The 23,442-nt window shown below is 41.1% G+C and overlaps 1 pseudogene; it reads right to left on the reverse strand.

The window, feature by feature from the left end:
* Nucleotides 1-2,491: 2,491 nt before the first annotated feature.
* LOC141258715 (uncharacterized) overlaps nucleotides 2,492-23,442 on the reverse strand; it is a 305,521-nt pseudogene continuing 284,570 nt past the window's right edge.

Below are 23,442 nucleotides of genomic sequence, written 5' to 3' on the forward strand. Positions count from 1 at the left end.
CCCAGAGACTGTCCCTGTCACTTGCCGTGACTACCTGCCCTTCTACCCAGAGACTGTCCCTGTCACTTGCCGTGACTACCAGCCCTTCTACCCAGAGACTGTCCCTGTCACTTGCCGTGATTTCCTGCCTGTCTTCCCTGGGAGCCACCCACTTCCTTACAAGGACCGCCCCCTTGTATAGTTGCTCAGAGGTTCCACCTCCCAGACCCATTACACGATCGATGATGACATCGATCGCTCCAATCAGAGTACCTGAATACAGGTGACCGGGTGGTCACAGGGAGGTGTCACCTCTCTGTGACCCCCTGTGGTGCATGCTGTGCCCCAGCCATCTGATTAGTGTAATCAATGTCACCAATCAGACATGGCTGGAGCAGAGCACGCAGACATGGCTGGAGCAAAGCACGCACCACAGGGGGTCACAGAGAGGTGACACCTGTCTTCAGGTACTCTGATTGGAGCGATCAATGTCATCATCGTTCGCTCCAATCACAGCAGTCTGGGGGCTTGGATCACATTACAGGGGGTCATGGGGTGGTGACAGGCAGGTCACAAGCCGGTCACCGCCCCATGACCGCCCTGTCACCGCGCTGTCACGCTACTGTCGGGGTAAAAGAGAATATATATTTTTGTAACTTTTATACTTTTGTAACTTTTATACGCTTTTTTGCTAATGTACTAACCACCATTTTGTGTCTTATAACAATAAGCTTTCCTTGCTACGTATTACTCAAATCGAAATTTAAACTAAGACAGTTCCAGTGTTGCCAAGACTTATTTCAGAGAAACGAAACAAGATTATAAGCTGACGGCTGCAATATCTGCCCAGAGACTGAGATAAGGAGATGTGGACCAATCAGGAGTGGCCAGACACTGGACTTTCATGGCTTACCCCGCCCCGGACAACCCCTTTCCCCTCCCCATTATGTAGTGTATTTAGGTTTGTGTATGTAGGAATAAACACAGAACATTGCTGAGAACGTTGTCTGTAGTAGTCTTTTGAGCGTGCTCTGAGTTTGAACCAGCTTGTTGTCTGACTCATTCTTTGAATGGTTGACCCATGCTCATAGTTTGAATTTGGAGTGACTGGAGGACGAGTGGAATGTCATCACGACCCCCACACTACGATCGTTGCGATCGATGTGATTGGCGGTCGCACCGATCTTAGCGCTTTGGGTCCAGGGCTGGGGTGTCCTAGCAACAGCCTAGGATCGGTGCTCTTAGGAGCACCGATCCTAGGCTGCAGATCACTGTTTCCGGCAATCACATTGCCAGAAACAGTGAGAAATGCTGTTATTTGTCTGTTCAAATCTGAACAGCCAATCACAGCGATCGCTGGTGCGGGGGGGGGGGGGGGGGGCGACACCCCCCGGGATGACGGCTCCATCTACCCAGATGTAAGATGGCGCCGTAAATTTAATGCGATCACTGTGACTTCGGTCGCGGTACCGCATTAAAGATATGACGTACTAATACGGGTCAGGCTCTTAAAGCCCAGGGCACAGACGCGTATTAATACGTCATGGGCTTTAAAGGGGTTAAATATCAGCTGTCTTCTGGCCAGGGACATATTAGGACAGCGCGCGGCCCCTTTAAGAAGCAGGGAGGGCGCGCCCTAAGCACAGTGCCCGGGGATCTGCGCGCGGCGTGCGCACCCCAGCCACACACCGCCGGAGGAGCGAAGGAAGCCGGACCCGGGCCGCGGCGGTAAGGGGATCTACAGATGGCATTATGAGAAAAGAAGATTATGTGGCAATACTGAAGCAACATCTCAAGACATCAGCCAGGAAGTTAAAGCTTGGGCGGAAATGGGTCTTCCAAATGGACAATGACCCGAAGCATACTGCCAAAATGGTAACAAAGTGGCTTAAGGATAACAAAGTCAATGTTTTGGAGCGGCCATGACAAAGCCCTGATCTCAATCCTATTGAAAATGTATGGGCAAAGCTGAAAAGGCTGCGAGCAAGGCGACCTACACACCTGGATCAGTTACACCAGTTTTGTCAGGAGGAATGGGCCTAAATTCCGACCAACTATAGTGATAAGCTTGTGGAAGGAGATCCCAAACGTGTGACCCAAGTCATTCAGTTTAAGGGCAATGGTACCAAATACTAATGAAATGGATGGAAACTTTTGACTTTGCAGTAAGTAATAAAAATGCCTTAAAACATCCTCTCCTCTCATTATTCCGGCATTTGGCAAATATTAAAGATTATGGTAAAATCCTAATTGACCTAAAACGGGAAAGGATTATTCTGATAAGTCAGATATATGCAGATGTGTCTTTTTATATAGTGTATGAAAACTTCTGGTTTCAACTGTATCAGAATACCATCATATATGTTGTGTTCCCACTTGAAACAAACAACCTATAAATTAAATACACAAAATACTATTACATTTATAAATGTTTATTTTAATACGAGTCATATTAAAAACAGGACAAGAGAAAATGCCCACAAGTGAAATAAAAATTGCAGGTAGGTATGTGAGTATAATACATCCAAAGTAATATTACTGAGTATCACAAATAGTATATTCTAGGACCTATATACTCACAATGTTATTTTAGTATAAATTCATCACTCTAGGAACACATATCTACACTTGTGGATAAACGGTATCAGACAGTAAATAATTCTATATCATAAAGAAGCAAATGCCTAGAGCTAAATATATAGAAATCCCCTGTATTTAATCTTGTACCAGGAGATTTAAATTCATGTAAATTAGCTACGTGTTCCCTCACCATCTCTCTGTTTCTAGATAGTGTGAATTCTTGTATTCATTCTATATCACAGTGAAGATCAGATGATATTACATTTGCTTTCTTAGAGAACACAGATGCAAAATAGGAATTTAAAAGTTGGGCCTTCTCAACATCATTTTTGATCACATCATCCTTTTCATCCTGTAAAAATCATATAGCATCTTTGACTTTTCGTTTGCTTTTGACATACCCACAAAATCTGTTTTTATTCCTTTTGGTCTCCCTTGCAAGCCTCACTTCATTCCTGGCTTTAGCTCTTCTAACGCTTGCCCTGCAGACAGCATTATATTCTTCTTTAGATATGCCCCCCTCTTTCCATTTGATATACATTTTTTTTCATTTTTATCCAGTGTTTAAGTTCTGTGTTCATCCATCCTGGTCTCTTTAAATGCTTCCAATTCTTCCTTCTTTTCGCGATCCTTCTTGGACATCTCTGTCCTTTAGAACATACAGCCATTGGACCTTTCCTACCCTCTAGCGCAGTCCATTAAAATCTGCTTTTCTGTAATTCCAACCTTAAAGTCTAAGTCCTCGCTAGTCTTCCTCCTCTTGTAATACAAAATTCGAGGATCGCATAATTGCTGCCTCCTAAATTCCCAGTACCCTTTACTTCCTCAACCATTTCGTCGCTGTTGATAAGAATTAGGTCGAGGATGGAAGATCCTCTTGTTCTCTCTTCTACCTTTTGAAAGATAAAGTTGTAAGCGAGAGAAGATAAGAATTTTCTGGACACATTACTTTTGCCTGAGAGAGATTCCCAACAAATATCTGGATAGTTAAAATCCCCAATGACCACTATGTCATACTTTTTTGAGACTAAAGATATCTGATGTAAAGAGAGTTCATCCTGTTAGGGTCTTCTGGAAAAATGGTGGACTTTCACATTGACTTCCATTATACTTGGTACTCGAGTCGAGCCTGTCCGAGCGTCTGAGCTGCTCGATTAGAGAACTGCGCATTTCAGCATTTTAGTGCTTGATCATCACTTGTAACAATGTCCCATGAGCAACGGGAGAGCGAGTGCCGACTCCATTGGAATGGCGCCAATGCGGGAGGTGTGTATAAGTTTTATTATTTTAACAGGGGTAAACATTTAAATGGAGAAGGGGTTGTCCTAGTAGTGGACAACCCCTTTAATGTCTACACATAACATTTTTGACTTAAAAAAAAAAAAAAAAAAATATTCTTTGTAAAACTGGAAAAAATGTTAAGATTTGTACAAATGTTTCATATTAAACAGTAAAACAGCTTCCCCCCAGTGTGCGACTTCTCTGATGACTATGGAGTTTGTCTTTGCTAATAAAGCATTTCCCACATTCGGAGCATGAATATGGCTTCTCCACTGTGTAACTTCTCTGATGTTTGACCGGAAATGATTCGTTTATAGAAACATTTTCCACACTCTGAACATGAACTTTCTTATGTCGGAGAAGACTTGATTCATATATAAAACAGAGCCCACATTCACTACATGTAACCGGATTCTCTCCAGTGTGATCTCTTAGATGAGAACTTAGCAAAGCTTCAGTATGGAAACATTTCCCACATTCTGAACATGAATACGGCTTTTCTTCTGTGTGCATTTTCACGAGTCATAAGATTTAATTTACTCATAAAGAATTTTCCACATTCTGAACATGTATATGCATTTCCTGTGTGAATTCTCTCATGTGCAGTAAGACTTGATTTACATCTAAATACTTTATGACATTCTGAACATGAGTACGGCTTCTCTCCTGTGTGAATTTTCTCATGGTTAATAAGACTTGATTTATCTATAAAACATTTTCCACATTCTGAACATGAATACGGCTTCTCTCCTGTGTGAATTTTCTCATGTCTAATAAGTAGAACTTTGCTTGAAAAACATTTTTCACATTCTGAGCATGAGTACGGCTTCTCCCCTGTGTGAATTTTCTTATGCGTAATAAGACCTGATTTATGTGTAAAACATTTCTTACAATCTGAACATGAATACGGCTTTTCTCCTGTGTGAATTTTCTCATGCTCAATATGACTTGATTTATGTGCAAATCTTTTCTGACATACTGAACATGAATACGGCTTCTTTCCTATGTGAATTCTCTTATGTGTAACAAGATATGATTTAAGTGTAAAACATTTCCCACATTCTGAACATGAATACGGCTTCACTCCGGAGTGTATTTTCTCATGGTTAATAAGACCTGATTTATCTATAAAACATTTTCCGCATTCTGAACATGAATACGGCTTCTCTCCTGTGTGAATTCTCTCATGTCTAATAAGTAGAACTTTGCTTGAAAAACATTTTCCACATTCTGAACATGAATACGGCTTCACTCCGGTGTGAATTTTCTCATGGTTAATAAGACTTGATTTATCTATAAAATGCTTCCCACATTCTGAACATGAATACGGCTTCTCTCCTGTGTGAATTCTCTCATGTCTAATAAGTAGAACTTTGCTTGAAAAACATTTTTCACATTCTGAGCATGAATACGGCTTCTCCCCTGTGTGAATTTTCTTATGCGTAATAAGACTTGATTTATGTGTAAAACATTTCTTACATTCTGAACATGAATACGGCTTCTCTCCAATGTGAATTTTCTCATGCTCAATATGATTTGATTTATGTGCAAATCTTTTCTGACATACTGAACATGAATATGGCTTCTTTCCTGTATGAATTCTCTTATGTGTAACAAGATATGATTTACGGGTAAAACATTTCCCACATTCTGAACATGAATACGGCTTCTCTCCTGTGTGAATTTCCTCATGTCTAACAAGTTCTGATTTACCTAGAAAATATTTTCCACATTTTGAACATGAAAACGGCCTTTTTCCTTTGTGAATTTTCTCATGTTTAAGAAGGTTAGATTTTTGGGAAAAACAATTACCACATTCTGAACATGAATACGGCGTCTGAATTTTGTGTCTTTTCTCATGTCTAACAAGCTCTGATTTATATGTAAAACATTTTCCACATTCTAAACATGAATACGGCTTCTCTCCTGTGTGAATTCTCTTATGTGTAACAAGATATGATTTATATGTAAAACATTTTTCACATTCTGAACATGAATACGGCTTCTCTCCTGTGTGAATTCTCTCATGTCTAACAAGATCTGCTTTACGTATAAAACATTTCCCACATTCTGAACATGAAAATGGCATCTCAATTTTGTGACTTCTCTCATGTACAATAAGATATGATTTGTTTATAAAACATTTCCCACATTCTGAACATGAATATGGCTTCTCCCCTGTGTGAATTCTCTTATGTGTAACAAGATCTGATTTATGAATAAAACATTTGTCACATTCTGAACATGAATACGGCTTCTCTCCTGTGTGAATTCTCTCATGTTGAACAAGATCGAATTTACCTATAAAACATTTCCCACATTCTGAACATAAATACGGCTTCTCTCCTGTGTGTATTCTCTGATGTCTAATAAGATGATAATTGTCTGAAAAGCATTTCTTACATTCTGAACATGAATACGGCTTCTTTCTTGTGCGACTTCTCTTATATTTAACAAGAAGTTCTCGATGTACATTAAGGGTAACGAGGTTTTCTCTTGAGGACTGACACAAGATATCTTCTTCTTTTACATTATATTTTATCGAAAACATGACATTTCCTCCTGGACAATAGCTTGCATTTTCTGTTAGAAATAAAAATAGATTTCATTATTTTTTTAAATCACAACTATAAATGTAAAGGCCCATCCATGTCCCACCTCTGATCCAGGATGGAAGATATAGAAGAAATGTTATGGGATCCAATGCACATTAAAGGCAAATCCCGAGATCACCAGGGGGAACAGAAGATGCACAATATGGCATCATCCTAAGATTCTTGCTTCCTCAGTACCTATGCCTGAGAAGTTCTCAACAATCATCAGGGATAGAAAGAAGCAGACCACTGAACTTCCAGACTGCGTCCCAAAGCAAATCTGCTCCTCTTCCATGATCATCATGTGTCTGCACGGCCTGGGACAGTGGTGAGGATGAACTACATCTGCCAGCGCCGACCACAGAAACGGCCACAACAACCACAAAGAAATGACTGAGGTCTCCTCTTACCTGATGACACCAGAGGCCGGTGCTCCTCCACCACAACGTCCTGATACTGATCCCAGTGTCCTCCTACATAATCCCACTCCTCCATGGAGAAATAGAGAGCGACGTCCTGACACCGGAGAGGAACCTGACAACCAACGAGAGCGACATCACCCAGAATCCTCCAGTGTACACTGAATAATCTCCCAGCAGTCTCCTCTCATCACCCAGAATCCTCCAGTGTATACTGTATAATCTCCCAGCAGTCTCCTCTCATCACCCAGAAACCTCCAGTGTATACTGTATAATCTCCCAGCAGTCTCGTCTCCGCTCATCACCCAGAATCCTCCAGTGTATACTGTATAATCTCCCAGAAGTCTCCTCTCATCACCCAGAATCCTCCAGTGTATACTGCATAATCTCCCAGCAGTCTCCTCTCATCACCCAGAATCCTCCAGTGTATACTGTATAATCTCCCAGCAGTCTCCTCTCCTCTCATCACCCAGGATCCTCCAGTGTATACTGTGTAATCTCCCAGCAGTCTCCTTTCTGCTCATCACCCAGAATCCTCCAGTGTATACTGTATAATCTTCCAGCAGTCTCGTCTCCGCTCATCACCCAGAATCCTCCAGTGTATCCTGTATAATCTGCCAGCAGTCTCCTCTCATCACCCAGAATCCTCCAGTGTATACTGTATAATCTCCCAGCAGTGTCCTCTCCTCTCATCACCCAGAATCCTCCAGTGTATAATCTCCCAGCAGTCTCCTCTCATCACCCAGAATCCTCCAGTGTATAATCTCCCAGCAGTCTCCTCTCATCACCCAGAATCCTCCAGTGTATAATCTCCCAGCAGTCTCCCCTCATCACCCAGAATCCTCCAGTGTATAATCTCCCAGCAGTCTCCGCTCATCACCCAGAATCCTCCAGTGTATAATCTCCCAGCAGTCACCTCTCCGGTCAGCAGCTCAGTGATCTTGGTGGTGAGCTCTAGGATCTTCTTCTCCAGTGTCGTGGAGTGCGGGGCTTCTGTGATGGGGCTCTGGATCTGGCTCCGTCCTCCGGACACACAGGGGGTCACACGGTCACCGGACGTCTTCTTCACCACTGTGTGCTCCTGTGTACAGGGAGAGACGCTGATCACCACATAGATTCTACTCATCTTCCATCTTTCCTGTTATAGTAATAGAGATAAGAGTGATCTCATGTCAGACTCTCACCTTTCCCTGTAACAAGTCGATGATCTCCAGGGCGAGGAGTAATATTCCTGCAGTCATGTTGCTTTTGTCCTCGTTGATCCTCGGGGGGTCAGTTTTCATCCTGACGTCCTGGTACTGATCCTTCTGTCCTTCCATGTACTCCCACTCTTCCATGGAGAAATAGACAGCGGCATCCTGACACCTGACAGGAACCTGACACACATACAGTTACGCGCAGAAATCTTTACCCAGTTACACATCTACGTGATTTCAGCTCTGCAGGCTGATATTCTACTATTTTGGATGTAAAATGAAACAACTGAGATGTAATTGAAGTGGAGACATTCAGGTTTAATTAACCCCTTTACCCCCGAGGGTGGTTTGCACGTTAATGACCAGGCCAATTTTTACAATTCTGACCACTGTCACTTTATGAGGTAATTACTCTGGAGCTTCAACGGATCCCCCTGGTTCTGAGACTATTTTTTGTGACATATTGTACTTCATGATTGTGGTAAAATTTCTTCGATATCACTTGCATTTATTTATGAAAAAAATGGAAATTTGGCAAAAATTTTGAAAATTTTGCAATTTTCAAAATTTTAATTTTTACGCCCTTAAATCAGAGAGATTTGTCACAGAAAATAGTTAATAAATAACATTTCCCACATGTCTACTTTACATCAGCACAATTTTGGAACCAACATTTTTTTTGTTATGGAGCTATAAGGGTTAAAAGTTGACCAGCGATTTCTCATTTTTCCAACAAAATTTACAAAACCATTTTTTTAGGCACCACATCACATCTGAAGTCACTTTGAGGGGCCTTTATGACAGAAAATACCCAAAAGTGACACCATTCTAAAAACTGCACCCCTCAAGGTGCTCAAAACCACATTCAAGAACTTTATTAACCCTTCAGGTGCTTCACAGGAAGTTTTGGAATGTGGAAGAAAAAAATGAACATTTAATTTTTTCACAAAAATGTTACTTTATGTCAGGAAAACGACACTTGGTCAGACCTTGCAGCCCTCTGGCGCCCCCTTATCCTGCTGGTCAAACACGGTATTGACCGAGGATAAGCACGGGCGCAGCGGCTCTAATTTATGTCGACTATTGCGGCACGTGATGTGACAGGACGTATATATACCACCAGTTCCTTTCAGGAACGTATACCTCCATCCAGCCACCCTCAAACCACAATATCACATAAATACTGGTATACTGCCACCACCGATCGCTTAACAGGTGAATCGGGTACCCGTTAGGTAACGTGAATTAGCGAGTGAGGAACGTGTTTGCTCGACATAGGACAAGAAGAACGAAGCTGGTAAATAATAATGATTTACTCCCGAAAGTGGGCAGTGTTTACAAAAGATATACAAGATATTATAAAAGAGACAATTTACATACATGCATAAAACAGTTATTAAAATAAAAGGGATAAGTAATAGCAAAACCTGCGCCACGAGGTGATGGTCTCAGATTCTGTGGGGGGGACAGCTCCCCGGAAATTAGATGCGATTCTTCCACGCAGCGAGGTGTGCATGCGTCTGACGTCCCTGGCAAGAATCTGCTGGTTTATAGCCGTTCTGGTTTTTAGTAAGAGGCCAAAACACCAGGAAACACCCATATCGCTTACCTCACAAAAGGGCCCGGTTTTGTGAACCCACCCAGCTGCATAAGACATAAAAATCCTCCATCTTTCATATCTTGGTGTGGGGGGGGTCCCACGTCCAAGATGGAGACATCATGCTTGCCGTCACTAATATTCATGCAGATGGATATCAAATATGATATCTCTATGACGCTCAGAAGCTAAGAAACCATTTCCCGGGTTTCCGGCGGTTTCCCAGCCATGCAAGATATACCATTGTAACCGGAAACAGGTGAGCATTCCAAAAATGTGGTCCCTGGGTTTGTGACAGTCATGTGCCTTATTAAATTCTACATTAACTGTACAAACTTTTAAAAAATAGGATTTTGGAGGGAAAGACCAGTTTAGACTAGAAGGATTGCTCTTCGCTGAGATTTTATGGCGGTAATAAAAATTCCTGATGTGGGGGAAAGCACTGAGTTCTATGTCTTACAAATGGACAGGGGGTGGAAATTTAGGACATCTCTCATTTTTAAAACTCGGACAAAAATACATTTTGCCTGACACTTTAGACCCAATTTTTTTATTTTCGCAGGGGTAACAGGAAAAAAATGGACCCCAAAATTTGTTGTGCAATTTCCCCTGAGCAAGAAGATACCCCATATGTGGGGGAAAACCACTGTTTGGGCGCACGGCAGGGTTCGTAAGGGAAGCAGCGCCATTTGACTTTTTGAATGTAAAATTTGCTTGAATAATTAGCGGACACCATGTTGCGTTTGAAGAGCCCCTGATGTGCCTAAACAGTGGAAACCCCCCACAAGGGACACCATTTTGGAAACTAGACCCCCCCCAGGGAACTTATCTAGATGTGTGGTGAGCACCTCGAACCCCCAGGGTGCTTCACAGAAGTTTAGAACATTGAGCCGTAAAAATAAAATTTTCACATTTTTGCAAAAAAATGTTTTTCAGCCCACAATTTTGCATTTTCATAAGGGTAACAGGAGAAATTGCACCATACAGTTTGTTGTGCAATTTCTCCTGAGTAAGCCGATACCCCATATGTGGGGGAAAACCACTGTTTGGGCATACGGGGAGCACCATTTGACTTTTTGAATGTAAAATTTGCTTGAATAATTAGCGGACGCCATGTTCTGTTTGGAGAGTCCCTGATGTGTCTAAATAGTCGGAAAACCCCCACAAGTGACACCATTTTGGAAATTAGACCACTCAGGGAACTTATCTAGATGTGTGGTGAGCACCCTGAACCCCCAAGTGCTTTACAGAAGTTTGTAACTTGGAGCCGTGAAAATAAAAAATCAAACTTTTTCCACAAAAATTATGTTTTAGCCCCAATTTTTTTATTTTCACAGGGGTAAGAGGAGAAAATGGAGCCCAAAAACTTTTGTGCAATTTCTCCTGAGTACGCCAGTACCCCAAATGTGGGGAAAATACAGTGTTTGGGCGCACGGCAGAGTTCAGAAGGGAAGGAGCACTGTGTGACTTTTTGAACGCAAAATTGGCTGGAATCGAGAGCGGACGCCATGTCGCGTTTGGAGAGCCCCTGATGCGCCTAAATAGTGGAAACCCCCCACAAGTGACCCCATTTTGGAAACTACACCCCTCGATGATTTTATCAAGGGGTATAGTGAACATTTTGAACCCAGAGGTACCACACAGAATTTGAAAACATTAGGTCATCATATTGAATAAGTTGTCATTAGTCTTGAGTGCAAGTGCTCGCTACTTGAGTTTGCATCGGGTACTCGGGTATGCACCATGTATCGTGTGTGGTCGAGTGACATGCTCGAGTCCCTGCCCCGCATGTTTCATGGTTATTAGACATCCAAAAAAAACCATGCGGGGGATCGCTCGTGCATGGCATGCAATCCCCGTGAGGATTTTTTGGCCGCGAAGCATATGGGGCGGAGACTCGAGCACCCGCGATACTCAATGCATACCCGAGCACCAGATGCAAACTCAAATAGCAAGCACTTGCGCTCAACACTGGTCGCCATATCTTCATCTTTTTTTTTTTTACTTTTGAAAAAAATCCCAACCCTAACCCTAGCCCAACCCTAATCTTAGCCCCAACCCTAACCAGAAACCTAACCCTAGCACAACCCTAACCCAAGAGTTTATTTTTTACGTCGTTCCTCGTGCGGTATAAGTGATTAGACATCTATATTCTACGGGTCAGTGCGATTACAGCGATACCAGATTCATATCGGATTTTTATGATTGACAGCTGTCACACACTAAAAGACGAATTGTTTTGCAAAGACTAGTTTTTGCATCGCCATATTTTGAGAGCTATAATTTTTCCATATTTCGGCCGACAGAGTCATCTGATGGCTTGTTTTTTGCGGGATAATTTGACGTTTTTATTGGTACCATTTTCGGGCCTGTGACATTTATTGATCGCTTTCTGTTCTGATTTTTAGAAGGCAGAATAAACAAAAAGCAACAATTCAGGAATTGTTTTTTTGTTTTTTTTTATTCTGTTCCGCGTGTGGTAAAATTGATAAGGTAGCTTTATTCTTCGGGTCAGTACGTTTACAACGGTACCACATTTATATCGTTTTTCTATATTTTGGCGCTTTTACACAATAAAAGCTATTTTATAGAAAAAAAAATTTGGCATCACTTTATTCTGATAGCTATAACTGTTTTACTTTTCGGCTGATGGAGCTGTATGGCGGCTTGGTTTTTGCGGGACGAGATGATGTTTTCAGCGGTACCATTTTTATTTACATTCGTCTTTTTGATCGCGTGTTATTCCATTTTTTGTTTGGCGGTATGATGATAAAGCATTGTTTTTATTTATTTTTTTTACAGTGTTCACTAAAGGGGTTAACTAGTGGGACAGTTTTATAGGTCAGGTCGTTCTGGACACAGCGATACCAAATATGTGTACCTTTATTGTTTTTTTTTTTTTCATAATATTTATTGATGGGTACATTATATTTTGATTTTTGGTGGATTAGTTTTTTGATTTTTTTGTAATATTTTCACATATTTTTTTTTCTTTTTCATTTTTTAACACTTTTTTTTACTTTTATTTTGTGTCCCACTATAGGACTTTTACTTTTTTTTACTCTGATCGCCTGTATACCATAGAGAGCAGCACCATCCCTACCATCCCTGTGCTATACAGGCTGTCAGCGCTGCAGATGCAGAAGATACTATGGTCATGCACTGCGCATGACCAAAGTATCTTCCTGCTGTCTGGTGACCCGGATGTTGTCATGACGACATCGGGTCGTCATGGCAACATCGGGGAAGCTGCGGCAGACAGGGTTGGACGTCAGCAGGAGAGGTGAGTATCGCGATCACCTCCCCTTGCCCACACAATGCTACGATCGACTTTGCACAGCCTGTGTGTGGGCGAAATCAACAGGGCATACTACTACATACCTGGCTCTTAAAGCCCAGGACGAGGTACGTATTAGTACGCCGTGGGCTTTTAAGGGGTTAAAGGGGTTGAACAGAAATCTCCTGTGAAATGTTTAAGAATTGCAGCCATTTTTCTATCAATCCTCATTTCAGAGGCTCAGAAGTAATTGGACAAATTAATTTCCTATAACTAAAATGTTAATCTTTAATCCTTTGTAGAGAATCCTTTGCAGCAATGACGGCCTGAAGTCTGGAGGCCATGTCCATCACCATCGCTGGTCTCCTCCGGTGTGAGGCTTTGCAGCAATGACGGCCTGAAGTCTGGAGGCCATGTCAATCACCATCGCTGGTCTCCTCCGGTGTGAGGCTTTGCAGCAATGACGGCCTGAAGTCTGGAGGCCATGTCCATCACCATCGCTGGTCTCCTCCGGTGTGAGGCTTTGCCGTCTTTACTGCAGTGATTTCAGTTGTCGCTTGTTTGTGGCTCTTTCTGCTTTCAGTTTTGTCTTTCGCCTGTGAAATGCAGCTCGATGGGGCTGAGATCTGGTGATGACTAGGCCACTGGACAATATCCCACCTTTTTGCTTTCTCAGGATGTTTTGGGTCATTGTCCATCTGTCCCGTGAAGCGCTGTCCAATCATCCTTGCTGCATTTGGTTGGATCTGAACAGAAAGAATCGCCCTGTACACACTGGATTCATCCGGCTGCTTCTGTCTTCAGTCACTTCATCAATAAACACTAGTGACCTGGGGCCATTAGAAGCCATGCATGCCCGCGCTATCACACCGCCATCACACCGCCTCCACCATGTATTACAGTTGATGTACTGTGTCGAGGATCATTAGCCGTTCCATCCCTACTCCATACTTTCTTCTTCCCATCATTTTGGTACAGGATGATCTTAGTTTTGCTTTTCCAGAACTGGGCGGCTTCTTTAGATGTTTTTGGTAAAGTCTAATCTGTACTCTCTATTTTCCAGCTGATTAATGGTTTGAACCATTTGATGAACTCTCTCCATTTGCTCTCATCAAGTCTTCTCATTATACTTGACTTAGATACCGAGACACCTTGTTCCTGGAGAGTGTTCTACACTTAGGTGGATGTTGTGAAGGGATTTTTCTTCACCATGTGAAGGATTCTGCGATCATCCATGATGTCTTCTGTGGATATTCAGTTCCCGAGCTCACCAGTGCTCTCTTTCTTGCAGAATGTAGTAACTGTTCTGCTCTCTCTCTTTTGGATTTCTTCTTTTTTTCAGCCTAATGACGGTCTGCTTCACTTCCATTCAGAGCTCCTTTGACCACATGTTGTGGGGTCACAACAACAGCTTCCAAATGCAAATGCCACACCTGGAATCAGCTCTAGACCTTTTACCTGCTTAATTGATGATGGATTAACAAGGAAAAAGACCATGCAGCCTATTAAACAGTTTTAAGATACCTGTCCAATTACTTTTGGTCCCTTTAAATAGAAGGAATGACATATTATAGAGCTGTAATTCCTAAACCCTTCTTCCAATTAGAATGGGAATCCCCTCAAATTATAGGTGAGAGTCGACACTGTAAGCCCAGATTGATTATATTACTGTGTTTTGAATATGTTTTGGTACACAGCTAAAATGTCAAAACTTGTGTCACTGTCCAAATAATTCTGGACCTATCTGTATACCAACATCACCCAGAATGCTCCAGTGTATTTCCCAGCATTCACCTCTCCAGTCAGCAGCTCTGTGATCTTGTTGGTGAGATCTAGGATCTTCTTCTCAGGCATTGGGGAGTGCGGGGCTTCTGTGGTGGGGCTCTCGTTTCTGCTGTTTCTTCTGGATACGTGGTGATGGATGATGGGAGTCTCACAGTCACTTGATGTCTTCTTCACTATTGTGTAATCCTGTGTATGGAGAGATGCTGATGAATATTATACTGAAGGAAACAGAAGAGCAGGACATTTTATGTGTCGCCTCACCAGAAGCCCATCCATCTCAGGAGAGCTCATGTGGCACTCACTACCTGGTTTACTCTTTGCTGTTTGGGAGGTCTGAGGACCCTCGCAGTTCAGATCAATAGTCAACAGAAAGTTGCTGCCAGTAGTTTGGTGGTGGTGCTGTCTAGGCCGCTCTGGCAGTGGTGTGATGGATACAGCAGTGAGGGGTGAAGATAGAAATATACAGGCAGACAGTGATACTGGAGACTCTTCTATGGAGTCCAACTTGGATATAGAGGCCAAGGTAGAATCGCGAACAAGACCTGGTAACTTCTCAGAGAATAACCGGAATCCCTCTGAGAGACATCAGCTATACTAACAACGTGTCAGGAGCATGCTGTTCTGATACGACCACTGAGGGAACTGAGTTCAGAAGGTCACAACGCTTAACTAATCACAGGTCCTCCTTGGAGCTCCTTTGACTATTACCTTGAATAGGAGTGGATTCAATGTCCTTGGGTGCTGAAGGGGATAAAGACCCTTTCTCTTCTGGCTGTGAATTTGTAGCTTTAGAACTCAGCTGCAGCACCTTGTGACCACTGCCTAGCACTATGTAACCCACGGCTAGCTCCATCCCTCGCTGCAGGCAGTCTCTGGATCAACTGTGGTGTTCTTCTGTTGGAGAAGTCAAGTTTCTGTTGGAGAAGCTGAGGAGTGTTATCTGTTGTGTCGTTTCCCACCTGTTTGTCTTCCCTTCCTCGTGTGGTCTTATTGCAGTAGTGAGACTAGTGTCTGGCCCTGAACTTGCCCTGTGTAGTGCGTAGGCCAGCGAGGGCTTAGGCATGTGATCGCACAAGGTGGAAGGACCCATCCAGGGACGATAGGGAGTGCAGGGATCTAACTCAGGTTTATGTTACAGGTGACCCCTATCCCTTCTCAAACCAGGCAAGAGAAGGGGTGCAGAAATAGGCACCAGACATTCTGGATAACCAGATAAGTACCAAGCAACAATATAGTAGAAAAATAAACTCTATTAACACCACAAATGAACACCAATAGAAGTATAGAAGAGTTTGCCTCTCCGCTCAGCAGATAATAATAGAAATATAGAAGAGTTTACCTCTCCACTCAGCAGATAATAGAAATATAGAAGAGTTTACCTCTCCGCTCAGCAGATAATAATAGAAATATAGAAGAGTTTACCTCTCCACTCAGCAGATAATAATAGAAATATAGAAGAGTTTACCTCTCCACTCAGCAGATAATAGAAATATAGAAGAGTTTACCTCTCCGCTCAGCAGATAATAGAAATATAGAAGAGTTTACCTCTCCACTCAGCAGATAATAATAGAAATATAGAAGAGTTTACCTCTCCACTCAGCAGATAATAATAGAAATATAGAAGAGTTTACCTCTCCACTCAGCAGATAATGATAGAAATATAGAAGAGTTTACCTCTCCACTCAGCAGAAAATAGAATATAGAAGAGTTTACCTCTCCGCTCAGCAGATAATAATAGAAATAAAGAAGAGTTTACCTCTCCACTCAGCAGATAATAGAAATATAGAAGAGTTTACCTCTCCACTCAGCAGATAATAGAAATATAGAAGAGTTTACCTCTCCACTCAGCAGATAATAGAAATATAGAAGAGTTTACCTCTCCACTCAGCAGATAATGATAGAAATATAGAAGAGTTTACCTCTCCACTCAGCAGATAATAGATATATAGAAGAGTTTACCTCTCCACTCAGCAGATAATAGATATATAGAACAGTTTACCTCTCCGCTCAGCAGATAATAGAAATATAGAAGAGTTTACCTCTCCGCTCAGCAGATAATAGAAATATAGAAGAGTTTACCTCTCCACTCAGCAGATAATAATAGAAATATAGAAGAGTTTACCTCTCCACTCAGCAGATAATAATAGAAATATAGAAGAGTTTACCTCTCCACTCAGCAGATAATGATAGAAATATAGAAGAGTTTACCTCTCCACTCAGCAGAAAATAGAATATAGAAGAGTTTACCTCTCCGCTCAGCAGATAATAGAAATATAGAAGAGTTTACCTCTCCGCTCAGCAGATAATAGAAATATAGAAGAGTTTACCTCTCCGCTCAGCAGATAATGATAGAAATATAGAAGAGTTTACCTCTCCGCTCAGCAGATAATAGAAATATAGAAGAGTTTACCTCTCCACTCAGCAGATAATAGAAATATAGAAGAGTTTACCGCTCCGCTCAGCTGATAATAGAAATATAGAAGAGTTTACCTCTCCACTCAGCAGATAATGATAGAAATATAGAAGAGTTTACCTCTCCACTCAGCAGATAATAGAAATATAGAAGAGTTTACCTCTCTACTCAGCAGATAATAATAGAAATATAGAAGAGTTTACCTCTCCACTCAGCAGATAATGATAGAAATATAGAAGAGTTTACCTCTCCGCTCAGTAGATAATAATAGAAATATAGAAGAGTTTCATAGAATGGAAGAGTTGGAAGGGACCTCCTGGGTCATCTGGTCCAACCCCCTGCTCAAAGCAGGATTCACTAAATCATCTCAGACAGATGTCTGTCCAGCCTCTGTTTGAAGACGTCCATTGAAGGGGAACTCACCACGTCTCGTGGCAGCCTGTTCCACTCATTAATCACCCTAACTGTCAAAAAGTTTTTTCTAATATCTAATCTGTGTCTCCTCCCATTTAGTTTCAACCCATTGCTTCTAGTCTTTCCCTGTGCAAATGAGAATAAAGATGATCCTTCTACAATGTGACAGCCCTTGACATATTTGTAGACAGCTATTAAGTCTCCTCTCAGTCTTCTTTTTTGCAAGCTAAACATTCCCAAATCCTGCAACCGTTCCTCATAGGACATGGTTTGCAGACCAGTCACCATTCTGGTCGCTCTTCTCTGAACTTGTTCCAGTTTGTCTATGTCTTTTTTAAAATGTGGTGCCCAAAACTGTACACAGTATTCCAGATGAGGTCTGACCAAAGAGGAGTAAAGACCGATAATGACTTCACGTGATCTAGACTGTATGCTTCTGTTAATACATCCCAGAATTGTATTTGCCTTTTTTGCTGCTGCATCACACTGTTGACTCATGTTCAGTCTATGATCTATTAGTATACCTAAGTCTTTTTCACATGTACTGTTGCTTAGCTCTATTCCTCCCATTCTGTATATGCTTTTTTCATTTTTATTGCCCAGATGTAGTACTTTGCATTTTTCCCTGTTAAAAACCATTCTGTTGGTTGCTGCCCACTGCTCCAGTTTATTTAGGTCTTTTTGAATCCTCTCTCTCTCTTCTCTAGTATTAGCTATCCCTCCTAGCTTTGTGTCATCAGCAAATTTAATCAGTTTACCCTCAATTCCTTCATCTAAATCATTGATGAAGATGTTGAACAATACAGGTCCCAGGACAGAGCCCTGTGGTATCCCACTTGAGACATTCATCCAGCTGGATGTGAAGCCATTTACAACCACCCTTTGAGTCCGATCACTAAGCCAGTTATGAATCCACCTAACAGTTGCCTGGTCCATTGCATACTTGGTCATTTTTTCAATAAGGATGGTGTGAGATACTTTGTCAAATGCTTTGCTGAAGTCAAGATATACTATATCTACAGCATTTCCCTGATCCACCCAGTCAGTGATTCTGTCATAGAAGGAAATTAAGTTAGTCTGACATGACTTGTTAGTTACAAACCCATGCTGACTCTGGTTAATGACTTCATTCTTATCCAGGTACTTACATACATGATGTTTAATAATTTGTTCAAAGATCTTTCCTGGTATAGAAGTCAGACTCACCGGCCTATAGTTCCCTGGGTCCACCTTCTTCCCCTTTTTGAAGATAGGAACAACATTTGCTCTTCTCCAGTCTTCTGGGACTTCTCCTGTTCTCCAAGAATTTTCAAAGATTATGGAGAGTGGTTCTAAAATTTCTTCTACGATCTCCTTCAGTACTCTGGGGTGTAATTCATCTGGACCTGGAGACTTGAACTCATTTATGTTAGCTAAATAGTCCCTCACAATCTTTCTGTTTACAGATAACTTGGATTCTTCTATTCCTTTAAAAGGACAGTGAAAATCAGTTGATGTTACATTTTCTTTCTGAGAGAAAACAGATGCAAAATAGGAATTAAAAAGTTCGGCCTTCTCAACATCCTCTCTTACCATTTCTCCATTTTCATCCTGTAAAAATCCTATAGCATCTTTGACTTTTCTTTTACTTTTGACATACCCCCAAAATCCTTTTTTATTGCTTTTGACATCTCTTGCAAGCCTTAATTCATTGTCAGCTTTAGCTAACCTGATACGTGCCCTGCAGGATCTGCAGACTGCATTATAATCTTCTTTAGATATGCCTCCCTCTTTCCATTTAATAAACATTTCTTTCTTTCTTTTTAGCATGTGTTTAAGTTCTGTGTTCATCCATCCTGGTTTCCTTAAATGCTTCCCATTCTTCCTACTTTTCGGGATTGTTAACGATTGTGCTTTGAGAATCTCATTTTTAAAAATTTCCCATCCTTCCTGGACATTTTTGTCCTTAAGGACATCCAGCCATTGGATCCCTCCTATTCTCTTTCTGAGTCTCTTAAAATCTGCCTTTCTAAAATCTAACCTTGAAGTTTGAGTCTTCACATGTCTTCCTCCTCTAGTTATCCAAAATTCTATAATAGCATGATCGCTGCCTCCTAGGGTCCCAGCCACCTTTACCTCCTCAACCATTTCCTCCCTGTTTATAAGGATTAGATCCAAAGTAGCAGATCCCCTTGTTTTCTCCCCTACCTTTTGGAAGATAAAGTTGTCAGCAAGAGAGGATAAGAATTTGCTTGACCTGTTAGTTTTACTTGAGAGAGATTCCCAACAAATGTCTGGATAGTTGAAATCTCCCATGACCACTACGTCATATTTTTTGGAGAACTTGGTCATTTGATACATAAAGAGCTCATCCATATCTTCAGCTTGCCCAGGTGGCCTGTAGTAAATGCCTACAATGGTGTCCTTTCCGTTGTTCTCTCCTTGTATTCTTACCTAAAAACAGTTTCCACAGAACTCCCAGTCTCTGAAGCTTCAATCTCTGTGCAGATATTCGCTTTTCTAACATACAATGCGACACCTCCTCCTCGTTTATCAATTCTGTTTCTTGCAAATAAGTTGTATCCTTTTAGCCTTTTATTCCAATCATGTGTATCGTCCCACCAAGTTTCAGTGATTCCAATGACATCATATTCCTTTTCCTGCATTAGTAGTTCCAATTCTCCTTGTTTGTTGCCCATGCTTTGTGCATTTGTATAAAAACATTTTAGTTTGTGATTGGTTTCTCTTCCTCCCATATTTTTATTTAGATTTTTTTGTCTTTGTTCTTTCTTTCCACTTCCAGTAGCAGAGATCTCAATAGTATTTGTCAGCTGTATGGCTTTTTCTGGCCTTTTGCTTCCCTTCCCACATTGTTCTAGTTTAAAGCTAGAAGAGTTTACCTCTCCACTCAGCAGATAATAGAAATATAGAAGAGTTTACCTCTCCGCTGAGCAGATAATAATAGAAATATATAAGAGTTTACCTCTCCGCTCAGCAGATAATAGAAATATAGAAGAGTTTACCTCTCCGCTCAGCAGATAATAGAAATATAGAAGAGTTTACCTCTCCACTCAGCAGATAATGATAGAAATATAGAAGAGTTTACCTCTCCACTCAGCAGATAATAGAAATATAGAAGAGTTTACCTCTCCACTCAGCAGATAATAGAAATATAGAAGAGTTTACCTCTCCACTCAGCAGATAATGATAGAAATATAGATGAGTTTACCTCTCCACTCAGCAGATAATGATAGAAATATAGAAGAGTTTACCTCTCCACTCAGCAGATAATGATAGAAATATAGATGAGTTTACCTCTCCACTCAGCAGATAATGATAGAAATATAGAAGAGTTTACCTCTCCACTCAGCAGATAATGATAGAAATATAGAAGAGTTTACCTCTCCACTCAGCAGATAATAGAAATATAGAAGAGTTTACCTCTCCGCTCAGCAGATAATAGAAATATAGAAGAGTTTACCTCTCCACTCAGCAGATAAAAATAGAAATATAGAAGAGTTTACCTCTCCGCTCAGCAGATAATAGAAATATAGAAGAGTTTACCTCTCCACTCAGCAGATAATGATAGAAATATATAAGAGTTTACCTCTCCACTCACCAGATAATAATAGAAATATAGAAGAGTTTACCTCTCCACTCAGCAGATAAGAGAAATATAGAAGAGTTTACCTCTCCACTCAGTAGATAATGATAGAAATATAGAAGAGTTTACCTCTCCACTCAGCAGATAACAGAAATACAGAAGAGTTTACCTCTCCAATCAGCAGATAACAGAAATACAGAAGAGTTTACCTCTCCACTCAGCAGATAATAGAAATATAGAAGAGTTTACCTCTCCACTCAGCAGATAACAGAAATATAGAAGAGTTTACCTCTCCGCTCAGCAGATAATAGATATATAGAAGAGTTAACCTCTCCACTCAGCAGATAATAGAAATATAGAAGAGATTACCTCTCCGCTCAGCAGATAATAGAAATATAGAAGAGTTTACCTCTCCACTCAGCAGATAATAGAAATATAGATGAGTTTACCTCTCCACTCAGCAGATAATGATAGAAATATAGAAGAGTTTACCTCTCCACTCAGCAGATAATGATAGAAATATAGAAGAGTTTACCTCTCCACTCAGCAGAAAATAGAATATAGAAGAGTTTACCTCTCCGCTCAGCAGATAATAGAAATATAGAAGAGTTTACCTCTCCGCTCAGCAGATAATAGAAATATAGAAGAGTTTACCTCTCCGCTCAGCAGATAATGATAGAAATATAGAAGAGTTTACCTCTCCGCTCAGCAGATAATAGAAATATAGAAGAGTTTACCTCTCCACTCAGCAGATAATAGAAATATAGAAGAGTTTACCGCTCCGCTCAGCTGATAATAGAAATATAGAAGAGTTTACCTCTCCACTCAGCAGATAATGATAGAAATATAGAAGAGTTTACCTCTCCACTCAGCAGATAATAGAAATATAGAAGAGTTTACCTCTCTACTCAGCAGATAATAATAGAAATATAGAAGAGTTTACCTCTCCACTCAGCAGATAATGATAGAAATATAGAAGAGTTTACCTCTCCGCTCAGTAGATAATAATAGAAATATAGAAGAGTTTCATAGAATGGAAGAGTTGGAAGGGACCTCCTGGGTCATCTGGTCCAACCCCCTGCTCAAAGCAGGATTCACTAAATCATCTCAGACAGATGTCTGTCCAGCCTCTGTTTGAAGACGTCCATTGAAGGGGAACTCACCACGTCTCGTGGCAGCCTGTTCCACTCATTAATCACCCTAACTGTCAAAAAGTTTTTTCTAATATCTAATCTGTGTCTCCTCCCATTTAGTTTCAACCCATTGCTTCTAGTCTTTCCCTGTGCAAATGAGAATAAAGATGATCCTTCTACAATGTGACAGCCCTTGACATATTTGTAGACAGCTATTAAGTCTCCTCTCAGTCTTCTTTTTTGCAAGCTAAACATTCCCAAATCCTGCAACCGTTCCTCATAGGACATGGTTTGCAGACCAGTCACCATTCTGGTCGGTCTTCTCTGAACTTGCTCCAGTTTGTCGATGTCTTTTTTAAAATGTGGTGCCCAAAACTGTACACAGTATTCCAGATGAGGTCTGACCAAAGAGGAGTAAAGACCGATAATGACTTCACGTGATCTAGACTGTATGCTTCTGTTAATACATCCCAGAATTGTATTTGCCTTTTTTGCTGCTGCATCACACTGTTGACTCATGTTCAGTCTATGATCTATTAGTATACCTAAGTCTTTTTCACATGTACTGTTGCTTAGCTCTATTCCTCCCATTCTGTATATGCTTTTTTCATTTTTATTGCCCAGATGTAGTACTTTGCATTTTTCCCTGTTAAAAACCATTCTGTTGGTTGCTGCCCACTGCTCCAGTTTATTTAGGTCTTTTTGAATCCTCTCTCTCTCTTCTCTAGTATTAGCTATCCCTCCTAGCTTTGTGTCATCAGCAAATTTAATCAGTTTACCCTCAATTCCTTCATCTAAATCATTGATGAAGATGTTGAACAATACAGGTCCCAGGACAGAGCCCTGTGGTATCCCACTTGAGACATTCATCCAGCTGGATGTGAAGCCATTTACAACCACCCTTTGAGTCCGATCACTAAGCCAGTTATGAATCCACCTAACAGTTGCCTGGTCCATTGCATACTTGGTCATTTTTTCAATAAGGATGGTGTGAGATACTTTGTCAAATGCTTTGCTGAAGTCAAGATATACTATATCTACAGCATTTCCCTGATCCACCCAGTCAGTGATTCTGTCATAGAAGGAAATTAAGTTAGTCTGACATGACTTGTTAGTTACAAACCCATGCTGACTCTGGTTAATGACTTCATTCTTATCCAGGTACTTACATACATGATGTTTAATAATTTG

The sequence above is a fragment of the Phyllobates terribilis genome, unplaced genomic scaffold, assembly GCF_046119375.1.
Source record: "Phyllobates terribilis strain yellow unplaced genomic scaffold, ASM4611937v1 Scaffold_3__8_contigs__length_932513732, whole genome shotgun sequence".
Taxonomy (NCBI): Eukaryota; Metazoa; Chordata; class Amphibia; order Anura; family Dendrobatidae; genus Phyllobates; species Phyllobates terribilis.